At 47.0% G+C, this 12,532-nt stretch overlaps 1 protein-coding gene across 12 annotated transcripts in view; it reads right to left on the bottom strand.

Moving 5' to 3' along the window:
* The window catches only part of LOC115402422 (uncharacterized), a 654,628-nt gene that overhangs the window by 124,682 nt on the left and 517,414 nt on the right, over positions 1–12,532 (bottom strand). The window lies entirely within an intron of this gene.

Here is a 12,532-nt window from a genome sequence, read left to right as displayed (position 1 = left end):
CAGAAGAGTTCTTACCTCCATGTTGCTGCAGGTTGCTGCCGTTGGCTTTGAATTGTCATTCTCTGATGTCTTATTTTTGTTTGATGAAAAAATCTGGAAAGGATTCCTCAGGAACCCCATCATCCCACCATCCTGTTGACATGTCTTTGGTATCATGAAGTAAAAAAACAAAACAAATAGTAAATCAATATCACAATAAAAATTAAAAAAAAATGAACAAAACCACCAAAACCTCAACAGTTCAACCGTCTGCGTCACTGTGACTGATAAACCAGGAAGTGGGCGTGGCTTCAGGGAAACAGGGTGATGTGTTGGAAGCGAAAGAGGAGACGAGTGGAGGGTCGTTTATTTCCCACTAACAGCGCTGACAGCTGTCATCCCAGGAAGCCACACCTTGACAGATGACGTCCGCCTTCATATCACTCGCCGTCTGCACCACACCTCCCCACGCCACCAAACCCCGCCCCTTCTAATGTGAGAACCCCCCCAGCAGACACCACAGTGAAGAATTTCAATGAATCAAAAAAAGGAAAAACAAAAAAGAAATAGAATAAAACAGAGTAAAAAATTAGATACAATAGAAATTACAACAGAATATGAATTGAAAATTCTAATAAAATGGTAAATGGGCTACACTTATTGTTGTGGAATAAAGCTTTGTTTTCAAAGTTCTCAGGAACACAGTGTGAAGGCCGCTCTGTTTTGTCTGAAGTCAGTGGGAAACAGCATCTGCTAGTCTGGTGAGATCTAGCTATATGACCTGGCATGGCCGGAAGTCATGCTGGAGTCGGGTTGGATTCTCCCCGGAGCAACAGCCTTGCTCTCAATCAGCTGATTTATGTGTGCTTCCTCTGCAGTCCTCAATAAATCCTCCTTGTGCAGCGTCAACACCTTGACTTCTCATCTTTGGCTCTGATTCACCAAAAATTCCACAACATTTATGAAGCACTTTTTCCCACACTGCTTCAGTGGAAGAAAGCAAAACAACTCAGTGAATTTTATCTGACCTCAATCATCATCATCATCATCATCATCATCATCATCAGGTCGACCACAGAGCTGTTGAACATTTCTCCACATCTGATGATCTCTGTTCAAGACCTCGGTGTGGAGGAACACTGGAGCTGTGTGTTTCCTCCTGGACAGAAGCTTCCTTACCTCCTTGTTGCTGCGCTTCTTGTTTCCATCTTCAGGTGGACGTGGAGTCTTGTTCTGTTGATCCTTGGATCCAGGTTCTCCTCCACGGTCTGGATCTTTTCCATCACTGGTCTGAGATATGACCAGAAGAGAACGTTCTGGACCTCATTCTATAATTCAACATTTAGACTTTTCATCAACTTCATTCCTTCAACCTCCTGGAGGAACTTCTGCTTTTGACTTGTTCACCAACTGAAGAAGGATTTTTAATGACATTCAATCATTGTTTGATGAGCCTGCTGAGATTCCATGAAATTAAAACCTTTGAGGAATTTATTCAGAGAAGAGTGGGTGAATTCATTCAGTCAATAAATGTTGATTGTTATTAAAGCAGAGTGCCTGGGGCCTTGGTCTGGGATGGCCCCCGGTTGTCTGGGCCCTGAGGGCCTCTCTGGCCTGCTTCTGGGCCTCTCAGAGGTCAGAGGTCATTATCAGTCACCTTGTGTCTTGTGGGCTGTGAGACTAATGGCTATCTGGATCAGGTCCTCTCCTGATGCCCTGCTTTGTAATTGACACCTGGATCCTCAGATTCTCGTCCCAGATCACTACCAGCTGTGTTCTCTAACTACAGTCTGAAGGATGTTCTCTGTTCTCTCTCTGTTCAGGTTCTGGAGTGTCGGTTCTAATTGAAAGATGGTGGAACCTTTGCTCTCTTCCTTCTCTACACTCTGAATGTTTGTTCCCTTCGCTCTCCGTCTCTCTTCCTGTCCTCCTGTCCTCCTGTCAGCTCCAGCAATATCATGTTCCAGGATTCAAAATCAATAAAATAAAGGCAGAAATCATGTTATCAAGAGGAGTTTTATCCTTCTGAGCTCCTCTTGATCTGTCTGGAAGCTTCCAGCAGCCAGACCTCCATTGTGCTGCCCCCTGCTGGACAGAACAGGGAGGGGAAAAAGTATTGTGGAACACTCCTTTCACTGACTGTGAGAAGGTAGCAGCCCCTCACCTCGGATATATCCACTGTCTGCTGAACATCACCGTAAACAGCTGAACATGGAGGATGCTGTAGGACTCGGAGGCTCTCATTTTCACCCCACAGATAATGCGCGTGCACAACTAAAGGGGCGTGGCTTGGTCGCTCATGACAGCAGAGGGAGGGCGGAGCCTCGAGATGTTGGATTAAAAAAAAACCTCTCTCTTTCAAAACTCAGGACACGAGCTTTAAGTCAGGAAATTGCACATGTAATGCAGAAAAGTATGATGACATATGTTGTGGTAAATTGTACCATAATCTTGGCAAAGATGGAGGCCCACTTGATCGTCCTCATGCATACTCCTTAACATTAAACTGTGATGGAGTTCCAGTATTTAAATGATCCCAGTATGCAATTCAGCCATTACAAGGGATGATAAACCAGCTTCCCTATCATGTCCGTAAGGAGAATGTTTTACTTTTCGGTCTATGGTTTGGTACTAAAAGCCAAATTCTACAATTCTACAATTTCATTCAGCAGACGCTTTTGTCCAAAGCGACGTACAACACAAGCAAGAATATAGACATAAGAAAGAAAGAAACCATTAGTCAATGCATCAATTGCTTCAAGTGCGATTGGTCAAGGGAGTTGCCATCAAGTTGCAGAAGAGGAGCCACTACCCCCCCCCCCCCCCCCCCTTTTTTTTTTTTTTTTTTTTGTGTGTGTCAACTTAGTCAGTGCTGGGTTTTAGAACACCTGATCTATTCTTCCCCGAACATGGGGTCGGATTAAGACCCTCGGTGTTCTCTGAACAATTGAGTCTTCAATTGTCTCTTGAAAGTAAAAAGAGACTCGGCGGAACGCACCGAGTTAGGTAGTTCGTTCCACCATTTGGGAACAACAGAGGAGAAGAGTCTGGCAAGAGATTCAGAGCCGAGCTGGACTGGAAGCACCAGACGTCTCTCACATGCAGAGCGAAGAGGGCGTGAAGGAGAGCAGACCTGGATCAGGGAGTCCAGGTCGGCCGGAGCCGGTCTTGTAAGCGTTTTGTAAGCCAGGAGGAGAGATTTGAATTTGATCCTGGCTGCAACTGGAAGCCAATGAAGGGAGATGAACAGAGGAGTGACATGAGCTCTTTTGGGCTGGTTGAAGACCAGACCTGCTGCATTCTGGATCCTCTGTAGAGGTTTGACTGGACCTGCAGGGAGACCCGCCAGAAGAGAGTTGCAGTAGTCAATGCGTGATATCACGAGAGCCTGAACGAGAAGCTGTGTGGCCTGTTGGGTCAGGAAGGGTCTGATCTTCCTGATGTTGTAGAGGGCATAACGACAAGACCGAGAAACTGAGGCCACATGAACCTTAAAGGTCAGCTGGTCATCAATCATGACACCCAGGTTTCTGGCTGAGTTTGTGGCACAAAGAGGCTGGAGTGAAGTTGGACACTGATCTGAGGCTGGACAGATGGACAAGCTGGAAAGACCATGAGTTCAGTCTTAGACAGATTTAGCTGAAGGTGGCGTTCCTTCATCCAGGTGGAGATATCAGCCAGACCTGCTGATATCCAGCTGAGACTGTGGTGTCGTCAGGTGGGAAAGAGAGGAAGAGCTGAGTGTCGTCAGCATAACAGTGGTAGGAGAAGCCATGGGAGCGAATCACTGCACCAAGTGAGGTGGTGTACAGAGAGAAGAGTAAGGGGCCAAGCACCGACCCCTGAGGGACCCCTGTTGATAGGCCATGTGACCTGGACTCCTCCCCTCGCCATGACACTCTGAAAGATCTGCCTGTGAGGTCGGACTTGAACCACAACAGGACGGAACCTGAGATGCCAAGGTCAGAGAGTGAGGAGAGGAGGATTTGATGGTTCACGGTGTCAAAGGCAGCAGACAAGTCCAGCAGCAGGAGGACAGAGGACTGACCAGCAGCAGGAGGACAGAGGACGGACCAGCAGCTCTTGCCAGCCGCAGAGATTCTGTGACTGAAAGGAGAGCAGTCTCGGTGGAGTGGTCGCATCTGAAGCCTGACTGAAATGGGTCAAGTAGGTTGTTGTTCTGCAGGTGTTCAGAGACTTGGTTACATACTGAGCGCTCCAGTATTTCGACAGGAATGGTAGAAGTGAGACTGGCCTGTAGTTTTCAACCTGGGCTGGGTTGAGATGAGGCTTTTTAGTAGTGGGGTGACGCGGGCTTGTTTAAAAGCAACAGGAAAAATGCCGGTTTCCAGGGAGGAATTGACAATGTGCGTGACTGCAGGTTTGATTATGGGCAAGATGGTCTGCAGAAGGCTGGTCGGTATTGGATCCAGAGGACATGTTGTCGGTTTTGAGCTCAGAAGAAGTCTGGAGACCTCATCCTCACTCAGAGGAGCAAACGAGCAGAGAGAAGGAGCAGTGGTGGGTTTGAGCTGACTGGGCTGGTCAGGCTCAGAGAACTGGTTGCTGATTGCAGCCACCTTTTCAGTGAAAAAGGAGGCGAACATATCAGGAGTCAGCTCAGTGTCTCCCACAGGATGTGACAGTTGGATGACGTGGGAATGTGAGTGTGTTTGGGGTAGGATGGACTGTGTGTGTGTGTGTGGTGTGTGTGTGTGTGTGTGTGGTGTGTGTGTGTGTGTGGTGTGTGTGTGTGCTTGTTAGCGTGTGCGTGAGAGTGTGTGAGTGTGTGGAATGTGAGTGTGTGTGTGTGTGTTTGTTTTAGGGATGAGTGGTTGTGTGTGTGCGTGTGTGCATGTGTGTGTGTCAGTATGAGTGAGTGGGTATGAGTGTTGGGTTGGGGCGGGGGGGGGGGAGTGAGGCGGGAGAGGACAGGGGGTGGGAGGGGTGGGCCGGGCGGTGGACGGGGGGGTGGGTTCTGGGTGGGGGTTTGGGGTGGGCGGGTGGGGGGGGGGGGGGGAATGGGGGTGGGGGGGGGGGGGGGGGCCGTGATGCCCGGGATCTCGGGGTGCATGGCCGGAGCGCTGGGGGGTGTACTGGCCTGGGGTGGGTAGCCGCCCGTGTGGGCTGGTTCTCCGGGTGGGTCATGGCCCTCCGCCTGGGTGGGGGGTTGGCTCCTGGGCTCTTGGGCCTTGGGCTCTCGGCCCTGCCCGCCCCGGGCGTCCGGCTCCCGGGGTGGACCGGCTCCTGGCCCCGGGGCTGCCGGGGTCCCCGGCCGGGGCTTTCCTCTGCCCCGTTTCTGGACTGGAGCGTGGGCGTCTGCCTGGGGGGGCGGCTTGGATCCGGGCTCTGTGATGACCGCCGGCTGTCTGGGCTCTGAGGGCCTCTCTGGCCTGCTTCTGGCCTTCTCGGAGGTCAGAGGTCATATATGCATGATCACTATCACCATCACTGTCACCATCATATTCACATGATCACGTTGATCTTTAATCACTCTTCACATACTGGGTTACCTTGTCTTCTTGTGGTGGTTAGAATAATGGTGATCTGTAGCAGACCTCTCTTGATGCACGCCCCGAGTTTACTACTAGTTACGACTAGCTATATTCAAAGAAAAAAAAAAAAAAAAAAAAAAAAGGGTTTGTGGTGTCCTTGCATGTCCTTCCTCCCCTACACTTCCTTTTATTTTTGTGGCCTGGTCTGTTCACTAATATGGTTCGGAAAAAAAGAGAAAAAAAAATGTATGTATGGTTCTGTAATTTTCTGTGTTGGTTGTCGGCTCTGTTTTGGTGTTGTCTAGATTGGGGGTTTGGGATTGTTCTAGGTTGTGTGTGGTGCGTCGACAACACTGTTTTGTATTGTGACTTTGTACATAGGTTGTGCCCCCCCCCCCCGTTCTCCCTCTCTTTATCTTTCTCTCTTTCTGTTCCTGCTCTCTGAGCATTTCCGTCCCGGTCCTGTCCGGCAGCCATGCCGGATGCCAGCTTTAAATAAAGGCAGCAGCAGGAGGAGACTCAGTCTCCTCCTGCTGCTAACATTAAAATCTGTTCGGATAGTAAAAGGCTACAATCATACAATATTGCACGACCCAGCTGCCGAACAGGACAAGGGAAAAAAAAAAAAAAAAAAAAAAAAAAAAGGAGTCAGCTCAGTGGACGGCTGAGCAGCTGGAGGAGAAAGCAGGGAGTTGAACGCCATAAACAGTTTTCTGGAATCAGAAGCTGCACAGATGTTGTTCTGATAAAAAGCTTTCTTTGCGGACTGCAGGCGGGAGGTAAAGGAAGCAAGTTTCTGTTTGTATGAGGACAAATCAGCGGGCTCGTGGGATTTACGCCACTTTCTTTCTGCTGCCCTGAGTCCAGCTCTTTGTTCTCTCAGGACTTCTGAGAGCCATGGACTTGGTTGTTTTGTCTTGGCTGGTTTCGACACCCGGGGGCAGAGTTTGTCCAAAGAGGACGCCAGAGAGGAACAGAGTGTTTCTGTAGCCTCATTAACAGGAAGCGATGAGAAGTGAGAGTAGTCCGGCAGGACAGAGCTGAGCTGCTGTGAGGGACTTCAGGTTTCTGCGGAAGGAGACCATCTGTGTCGGTGTCTGCAATGGCAGAAAGGCAGCCGCAAATTTTACCAAGAAATGGTCAGATAGATGTAGTGGAGTAACTGTCACCTCTGCTATGGAGCAGTTACGAGTCAGCACCAAGTCAAGGATTTTGCCAGCTTTGTGGGTGGGAGGAGACGGAGCCAGTACAAGTGCAAAGGAAGCCATCAGTGCCAAAAAGTCCTGTGCCTGGGGTTTGTCAACGTGAATGTTCATGTCTCCCATGACAATCAGTGGTGTGCCATCATCAGGGATGTCAGAGAGTAACATGTCCATTTCAGAGGCAAAGCCATCCAGATTAGCCCCTGGTGGGCGGTACACAACCAGAATATCTGCTTTGATGGGAGTAGTGACCGTTAAAGCATGATATTCAAACGTTGTGTTGTTGTTCGACGGGCGCAGTGAGGAGAAGGACCAGTTGTCCGGAATGAGAATGCCAGCACTGCCTCCTCGGCCAGTAGAGCGAGGGGTGTGGCTTAGCGCAGCAGACTCAGAGAGTGCAGCTGGTGTAGCTGAGTTTTCTGGGCGGATCCATGTCTCAGTCAGGGCTAGGACCTGAATGTCTGAGAGTTTCATCAGAGAACTGATGAATTCTGTCTTATTAACTGCGGACTGACAGTTCCAGAGACCGAAGGTAACTGAGTGTGGGCTGGGACCACTTCCAGAGAGAGCGGACAGGTTGTGGATTGCGTTTGCGGAGGACTACGCGTCTTTTCCGGTTGCCGACGATGACTGGGATACGTAGGAAACACATTGTGCGTTAGACTGTGACCGACAGACCTTAGTGACACCGGTGTCCTAGCTCGGTGGACTCGCGCAGGTAGACTCGCAGGTCTTTACCCTCTGTGGTCTTTACCCTCTGTGGTCTTTACCCTCTGTGGTCTTTACCCTCTGTGGTCTTTACCCTCTGTGGTCTTTACCCTCTGTGGTCTTTACCCTCTGTGGTCTTTACCCTCTGTGGTCTTCACCCTCTGTGGGCTGACGCTGTGGCTGACGCCAAAGCGCAGTCTGTGCTGTGAAGTACCTGACTGAGTCACAGCTGTGTCCAACTTGACTGATTGCACCCGGCTGACCCGCCCCAAATGTTAATACGTTTCTGAAACCATTCATACAAGTGTCGGTCATTGTCAACTGTTGGCTTCAAATTGGAAAAACCAATATTGTGAAGCATTGCAGAGTGACTGCAGCTGTTATGATTTGCGATTCAGTTGCCAGGCCCATTCTGCACAACATGGTCCAGTTCAATGGTCACTCTGGGTGCAGCCTCTGGCTCCATCCTGGTGAACAGGTCCCAAAGGGAAATGGCACTGCCAGGGTTTATCCACACAGAGACTCTCCAAAGAGGGACCATGCTTCAACTCTAACTGATGCGAGGGAGGCTGAGCGTCCCACACAATCCGTGAGGGGCATTAAAGGAGCCACATGTCTTGTCAACATCCCACACTTTGACATCATATCTGGAAGGCCTCCTGACCACAGGCACAATGTTCATCTCGGTGTTGTCCGGCAGATGACAAGCATGTGGCTGGATAGTGAACACCATGAAGAGCCATACTTTATTGGCACCTTATTGTCACCTTCATGTTCCTTCTATGTAAGGACGCTGTCACATCAGAGGCTCTAAAAAGATGTGAGAAAGTTGTTCAGTTTCTCAAATAGTTTGAAAAACTTTATGGGAAAGAAAATGTGTCATTCAACGTTCATTTATGTCTACATTTGCCAGACTCTGAGAGAAACTGGGGACCTTTGTGGGCACATTCGGGATACGTCTTTGAGTCTTTTAATGGGGAGATACTGAAGATGTTTCATGGCACCCAGTGTGTTCCCATACAAATAATGAAACAGTTCACATGTACACAAGTGTTGCCTCTTTTGAAAAACAGTGCACTGAGAAATGCTGTGCCGAGATGTATACAGCTGCATAACAACTTGACTGGTGAGAAAAAGCTGAAAAAGTTTAAAAGAGTAGCAGATCAAGTCGTGACCCTTGGTTTACACTCTGTACGAAAACTTACTGGTGAGGAGATACTGGCGATGAGAGAAATGTTCCGTCACCTCTGATATGGTTGTGAAAATATTCAGTAGAACATTCATCAAAGGAGAACTGTATTATTCAGAGCAGTTCACTAAAGTGAAGGAAAGGAACAGCTTCACTGTTTTGCTGGATGATGAACACATAATCACTGTGTATTATTACATTGTGGCAGAGAGACTTGATGACCAAAAATGTTTTGCTGTTGGAAGACAGTATGATAAATCACACAGTTCACTACTAAATGCAGAAAATGCAGTTGGCTTGAAAAGAGAGTTACTGGGCAGAAAACAGGTTTTTGATGTGATGATGACATTCAACAGAAGATGTGTGTTAGTTGATCTGCCACACGATGCCAATCTTTATGCAGGTATCCCTCCACGGTCCAGTGTGGAGGACTGAATGTCATGTGGAGGAATAAGTTGCTGATGAAATGTCTTGGAGAGTAATAATAAAAAAAAATACTCCAAGAGGAAGATGTCTTCATTTTTTGATCCTGTTGATGATAATGTATCATATCTGTCACCCACAGTTTACTCTATGTAAATCAATACATAAAATAATGATTGTCATGCAAAATCTGATTTGAGTTACGAGACCAGCAGACCAAGTGACTTCAGACAAAACAGAGCGGCCTTCACACTGTGTTCCTGAGAACTTTGAAACCAAAGCATTATTCCATATCACCATCTATTCAGCATGTGCAGAAGAACCATTTACTGCGACAGTGAAGCACACGCTCTGCAAGTGTTTCTCACGTTGCCATGGAGACGGAATATTTTGAGAAAGTTGCATTTTCTCCCATTTCCATGGAGACAGCACATTTTCAGAAAGCTGCCTTTCACCCAGCAGAAACTCATGCAATTAATCACAACTAAACCTTTTAATCGTTACCCAGCACTAAATAAACATGACATTTACCACAGATGAGCCTCGGTTATAAGAAATTATGTTTTTGTTTATTTACATTCAAGCATCACAGAACCGAATCCTGATGTTCTTCTTTATATATCTACACAACCAATCCTACCAAGATTCAACCTTCAATCATCGCTATGAAGCTCTTTACCCACGAAAAGATCAGAACCGTTCTTCAGTGATGAAGTGTTGTACATTACCTTGTTGGATTCAGACGCAGACTGTATCTCCACGGTACTGTTGGTTGAGGTTCCATGATGTAAACAAGAATGAAAGCTGATGAACATGATGATGATTATGATCAAACAGATCACACCTGGAACACAAAGAAACAAAGTGTTGTTCAGTTCTAATAATTTCTTAATCTTCAAACATCAACAAGCAGATTTCAATCTCACTGAACACAACCATAAAACGTTCTGGACACAGGAAGTGAACCTTTACACTGATGATTCCATCAAGGCTACATTACAGCTAGCTTGCCCTTTAACCTCGGGGCCATTATCGCCTAAAAGTTCAACTAAAGACGTACCCAAAGTAAACTGAATGCTGTTCTTGAACTGTTTGGACTACATGTATGGTTGGGGTCTCATTTGAAAGCTGACAACCTATTTATACTGCTATGCCCCGGCGGGGTCAATTTTGGACATCCTCTGTACACCCTCTGGATGCCCTCTGTACAATGGTATATGTTGGTTTTTAGCCCGTTTTTATATTATTTTCACTCCAAAAACTCATAAAGTAAAAATCACTTCAGATAGGCCTCAGTGTGGGACTGGGGACATAAGAACACAGACGACAGGCCCAGTTTTCAGACTCTCAGAGGTGTCAAAACAGCGCCTTCGGGCGATCCAGCCATTCAGCAAGCTTATTGGCTACCAGCCCTGTCAGTCAAACGTTTCCTCCGACATGATTGGATCAGAATTCATCTATGACGAGCGATGATGTACGATGACGAGGGTCCATCAGTCTCCGCAACGATTGGCTGGTTAGCCCTTGGAGGCAGGGATGAGTCACTTGATTGGTTAAAATGGAACGGAAACCGTTCAGTCGCCATATTGGATGGGTCAGTGCAACTCAATTTTTTTTCTGATAAAAATATGGGTTATTTTGGGACACGCACGTGGAGAGACGCGCCGCGTGCGCGCGTGGTGGCACGTCTAATTCTGGATGATTATCACTACTTCAAGACATGTTTTGGACAAAGTGATGTAATTTCTAGCTTTGTCAGGATGCAAAATTGCTTCATTTTTTCCATGTCAGTCTGTAATTCCTGTGTTTTCTTGTCTCTGTCAGCATTTTGTTTTGTCAGAGCTTCCATTTCCGTAGCAGTTTTACTTTTCAGGGCTTCCATTTCTCCTTGCAGCTCCTTGAACTTCTGCAGTAAATTGACGTCTGGCTCACTTGGAGCAGCTGGTGGAGATGTCTGGAACAGTAGAATGAAAACACAACAACAAGAAGAACAATATAAATACAAACCATAGTAAAGCTCTCATGTCACAGACCATTCTAAAGATTTCAGGACATTATCTATCAACAGCAGGTTGTTGGACTTTTGAATGAACAGACCTCAGTGTGGAGGAACACTTAACCTCTGTGGTTCTTTCTGGACAGAAGAGTTCTTACCTCCATGTTGCTGCAGGTTGCTGCCTTTGACTCTGGAATGTCATTCTCTGATGTCTTATTTTTCTTTGGTTTTGGTTCGGGATGTGCGAGTACCGATACCAGGTATCGGTATCGGGCCGATGCTGGCCTTATTTCAAAGTATCGGGTACTCGTGAAGGCTACCGATGCCAGCCGCCGATACTCACGGCAAGAAAACCCCACACGCCGTAAGCCCTCCTCACCATCCCTCAACAAACATGAAGAGGAAGAAGCTCCTCTCTGGGAGTCGCTGACGGGTGCAGGCAATGACGTGTAGAATTACGTAATTCTATACGTCATTGGGCGCAGGGCTACACTGCAGCGGGTTGATTCTCCATGAGTCTCATCCAGAGCAGAGACAACAGGATGAATCCAGAACGGCTGCTCCTCTCACCACAACTCCGCCGGTGTGGAAATTCTTTTACCGTATTGGCCCGAATATAAGACGATGTTTTTTCCCAGAAATTGCATCCTCAAAAGTGGGGTCGTGTTATAATCGCGGACTTACGGTAGGTGGTCAATACGCATCCGCGCCGCTAGATGGAGCCAAAGTATCACTGACCAGAGAGCGAGTGGAGCGATGAAATGAGATCAAATGATCTGATGAAAAATGGCGGATCATCTGGAATAAAGGGGCTGAACGCTGGACAACTGAGCAAACAGCAGAGGAGAAGTTATGATACCAACTTTAAACTGATGGTGATCAACGCAGCAGAGTCATCAAACTACTGCCAAGCCGCCAGGAGGTCTGGTGGAGCAGAGCCTCGTTCTTATTGGAGAGCACAGAAAAAACACTCCAGATGCTAACGCTATGAGAAAAGCTTTCCGTGGTCCTGAGAGACGCTTCAGAGAGACTGATGGAAGGGTGAGTGAATACGTCTCTGAAAAACGGAAAGACGGAATGTCCACCACCAGAGCCTGATTCAGCTGAAGGACCTGGAAAGTTATTTACATCATTTATGCAGTTTTGACCCCTTGAGGCTTCTTATTTGTTGCTTATTGTTTCTTATTTGAGAAAGAGAATATATTTTTTATTCAATACTGTATATTTTTTCATTTTATATCTCGTGAAATGTTATTTCAGTTGTTAGTTTCAGTTTTTTAGTTTATAATAATTGTATAGTAAAAAGTTGTTTTATGAGTGACCTTATTGTCTTGAGCATTTTTTTTTTTTTACAAAATGATCTTTGAAAAATAGGGGTCGTGTGATAATCGGAGTCGTCTTATATTCGGGCCAATACGGTATATAAGTGAAAACGAGCCGAGCTTTGCAGAATGGAAACTCTGCTATGCTAAAATTGCTAATGGAGGTCTCCGATGTTGTTCATTTACCACTAGTAATTTGTTTAAACACCTCAGGGCGA

This window comes from Salarias fasciatus, chromosome 15 (assembly GCF_902148845.1).
Source record: "Salarias fasciatus chromosome 15, fSalaFa1.1, whole genome shotgun sequence".
Taxonomy (NCBI): Eukaryota; Metazoa; Chordata; class Actinopteri; order Blenniiformes; family Blenniidae; genus Salarias; species Salarias fasciatus.
The sequence above is the reverse complement of the archived record's forward strand: the minus strand, read 5'-3'. Positions and strand labels throughout refer to the sequence as shown.